We start from the raw sequence: 4,218 nt of genomic DNA, 5'->3' as shown, positions 1-4,218 counted from the left end.
TACCCCAGTTGAGCAAGCTCGGATAATAGTGCTTGGGTCCCAGTTCACAGTTTTCCTTGGTGTTGGATGCCAGTAGCAGGTGATCCATGTATTGAAGCTGGGTGACTTCGGGGTGTGTAGTTCTGAAATTGTTGAGATCTCTGTGGAGGGCTTCATCAAAGAGAGTTTGGGAGTTTTTGAACCCCTCTGGGAGTCTAGTCCAAGTTAGTTGACTATACTTTCCGGTTTCTGGGTCTACCCACCCAAAAGCAAACAGCAACTGACTATCTTTATGCAGAGGCAAGCAAAAGAAAGCTTGTTTTAAGTCCAGAACAGTATACCATTTCTGCTCAGGGTTAAGAGTGCTAAGCAGATTGAACAGATTAGGTACCGTGGGGTGAATGTCCTGCACTCTGTTGTTGATCTCTCTTTGGTCTTTAACAGGTTGATAGTCCCCGGTTCCTGGCTTTTTCTTCTAATAGCAGGGGAGTGTTCCAGGCCAATTGACAGGGCCTTAAGACCCCTAAGGCCAGATATTTCTGACTATAGGGCCTTATCCCATCTTTAGCTTTTTATGCTTAGAAGATATTATTTGACATTGATTGGGGAGGCTGAGGTTTTTAACTCCACTGTTATTGGAGGTTGTTTCATGGCCAGGCCTAACACAGCAGTTTTTGCCCAGGCATCTGGGAAATCTGTTATCCATTTCTGGGGTAGCTTGCCTGTTTGATCAGTCTTGGGGGGTGTGAAGAGTGGATGTTTATCTTCTACTAATATAGTTAAAGCCGTGACTATAGGAGTTTTTACTGAAGGATTTAGAAATTTCTTTTGGGGGCCTTCAGGGTTAAAAGTTATTTTGGCCCAGAGCTTGGTGAGCAGATCTTTGCCCATCAATGCGTGCGGGGATTCTGGGATTACTATCAAGGAGTGATGGATTTTTCCTTTCCCCAGGTCCATGGTCCTCTTTGTAGTCTAAGCCCGATATTTACTGCCATTAGCCCTTTGAACTACAGACCTTTTATTTGATAGACGGCCCAATGGGGCCTTAAGGGCTGAGTATGCTGCTCCTGTATTCACTTCAAAGTTTACTGGGGTCCCCTACACTTCAAAAGTTACCCTGAGCTAGGGGAAGGAATCTGAGCCCCAACATTCTTAGTCATCCTACAGAGTTAGAATGGCTGGCTGGCGTGTCTGTCTCTTTATAGGGCACTCTTTGGCCCAGTGTCCTTTTTTTTTACAGTAGGCACATTGATCTGAGGCCAGGGGTGACCTCTGGCACGGGCCCAGGTATCCCTTTCTGTCACCTTATGTATTAATTTCTGGCCTCTTTCTTGTTGTGACCAGGATCTTAGTCAATGCCTTAGTCTTTCTTTTGCTTCTCTCATCCTCCCTTTGCTCCCTTTCTTTTTCCCTGTTTCTCTCTTATAGTATACTTTTTCGGCTTCTCTGACTAAATCTCTCTTTTAACTTTTTTTTTAATATCCATGGCAGCTTCCCCAATTAAGGCCATCGTGACAGATGCCTTTTGATCTGCTGCCTGAGGATCGAAAGGAGTATATCTCTTATATGCCTCCATAATTCTCTCTAGAAACATAGAGGAAGATTCATCAGGCCTTTTAATAATTTCTCTTACCATGGCCAAATTAGTTGGTCACGTAGCGGCCCCTTGGATACCCGCTATTAGAGCCTGGCAATAATTGGACAAATGCTCACTATCTTCAAAGGTGTTGGGGTCCCAGTTGGGTTGGTTTAAGGGGAAGCCGGCTTTAATTATGTTGGGAAGTTGTGTTGGTCGCCCATCAGGTCTGAGGATATTTTTTTCTAGCTTCCAGAAGGTTTTTCTCTCATTCCTCTACCATGAAGAGAGTCCCTATGAGTTGTTGGCAGTCATCCCAAGTAGGCAGGTGTGAAAACGTTGGGGAGTTCTCTGAGTTTTTTTAGCTGGGCCAGCTTCCTCCAGGGAAGGAGGGGATGTGTGTGCCATTGGACAGTCATCTGGAGGGCGCTGGGCCATCCTGGCTTCCTCGAATGGTGGAGAGGCTGAGTAAGCAGCAGGGGAATTACTTACAGGGTTTTGGGGGTTGGGGGACAAGGGCAGAGGATAAGGACGAGTAGAGTCTTGAGACTCAGGGAGAACAGAGGGTGGAGGTTGAGGAGCAGAGAGTTTGAGAGATAGAATCGTAGGGGAAGGAGTAGGAGTGGGTGCAGGGACAAGTAAAGGCTTCACCCATGGAGGAGGAGATTTGCAGAGGTCCTGACAAGTTAAGATATATGGCTATTGATCTGGATGGCTATGTGGCCCCGGCTGAAAGACAATATCTCAGACTTTTCAAATTAGTGTGAAGTAGAAACATCTTTCTAGGGGCCATCTGACTACAAAGGTGGGTTATTCTGAGACACAGAATCTGCCAGGTCTGGTGTTTTACTGAAAAAGAAAGATTCTAGCCCTTAAGCAGACTTTGGTCCAGTGATTAAGGGTCAGGGACAGAGGCATTGAAGTGCTCTCTCCATAATGAAATATACACAGACAGTGAAAGCAACAACAAACGACACAGACAAGACAAGACAATAAAGACAGGCAATGGACGTCCAATACTGAGACCAGGACTGAGTAGCCGGCAAAACCTGATGGGCTGGCAATTCCGAATCTGAAAGAAAATATCACTGAGTCGAGGAGACTATGGTTCCTCGATTTCCCGAGTCCATCCCCCAGGGACATGGCCTGTGGCTCTGTGACATGTGTGTCAGCCACCGGGGGAGAGAGCTCACGCTCTTTACCAATAGCCATTTTGTCAAACCCTAACCTGAATCCTGAAACCAGAAAGAGGGGCCTTATTTACCCCCAGAGGAGCCCGTTGGGGATCTTTCATCTGCAGCTGCCGGATCTCGCTGGGGCCACCAGAAGTAAAGGTCGGGTGAGCGTCGGTGGAAGAGACCACCAAGAGACTGTCTAATGCAACAGCAAAGGGTTTATTGGGAGTCCGGCATGCAAGGGCTCAGAGCTCACTTGAATAGAGCAGAGAGCCCTGAGAACAGCTTAAGAAGTGCTTATATATTTTCCTTGGAGAGGGCAGGGAGGGAAGTTAATTGATGGGTAAGTGCGAGTGGGCGGTTTGTGTGCAAATGGTTGATGGAGTACATTCTGCAGTTTGGCAGTTGGGGGCAGCACATTCTGGGAACAAGAATAGCAAACAGTTCTCAAGATTTCAACAGTGTTTTATTAAGCATACAGAAAAACAGCAAGTGACAAGTACCTATTTAATTAACCTTTCAATATAAGTATGAAAACAGAAATCTAGGTAAGATTTGAAGCCCAGAAGTTCATTTGGCCCTTGATTGGTATACTTAGCTTTGAATTACGCTCCGTAGAGATGTCCTAGAAATATGGATATACAATGACACAGGACCTTGTACCTTCTCAGAGGTCAGTTCAAAAACACTGTCTCTAAGGGGAATCACACCAAAGTTCAAGACAAGGTGGACCCAATTATCTCTACCAACCGCCACACAAATGACCACAATTAAAACCAAAACACTCCCAAATAGCACTCATCTTCTTCCAAATAGACACTCATCATAACATCTGGCAGGAGGATTCCATGAGAGGCGCAGCACAAGACAGTGTCCCAAATAATCTCCCTTTCCCCTCATTTGCCAAAAGTCAGAGTGGCCTGGACACCCTTCCTGTGAACCAGGAGTGATCAAATATGCCTGCCATTAATACAGCTCTGTTCTTCAATTTGAGGCCTACTGACTGTGGGGTTTAGATTCTTTATTTGAATTGGATTCATAAGAAAACCCAAGAACCTATGGTCTAGCATCTGCAGGGCTTTGAAGAACTCAATTGACCCAATGGATCCCTTTTCTCACTTGATGGAGGTCAGGAACCTTACAGAGGAATGCGAGAGACTTCATCAACAATGACTGATTTTTTGGCCATTTTGATTTTGGATCCACACATGGGATCTTTCTTTAGATCCATCAGGTGCTGATAATCTAAGCCACAGGCTCACACAGGGCCAAGAGGCTGATTCAGACACATCCCTTTACAACTCACTTAAGCAAAGAGCCACAGGTGATGCCCATTTATTTCCGTTTGAAAACTGTGTTCTTCAGGCTTCACAAAAGCGTGGCCTGAGGCAAAGACCTTCCTGACATTCAGGGCAACAGAACAATAGGTAATCAAAAGGCCCTTTGCAGGGTTTCTCTACTGAGACTTTCCGGGTCACACTGATATCT

The sequence above is a fragment of the Callospermophilus lateralis genome, unplaced genomic scaffold (genome assembly GCF_048772815.1).
Source record: "Callospermophilus lateralis isolate mCalLat2 unplaced genomic scaffold, mCalLat2.hap1 Scaffold_361, whole genome shotgun sequence".
Taxonomy (NCBI): domain Eukaryota; kingdom Metazoa; phylum Chordata; class Mammalia; order Rodentia; family Sciuridae; genus Callospermophilus; species Callospermophilus lateralis.
The sequence above is the reverse complement of the archived record's forward strand: the minus strand, read 5'-3'. Positions refer to the sequence as shown.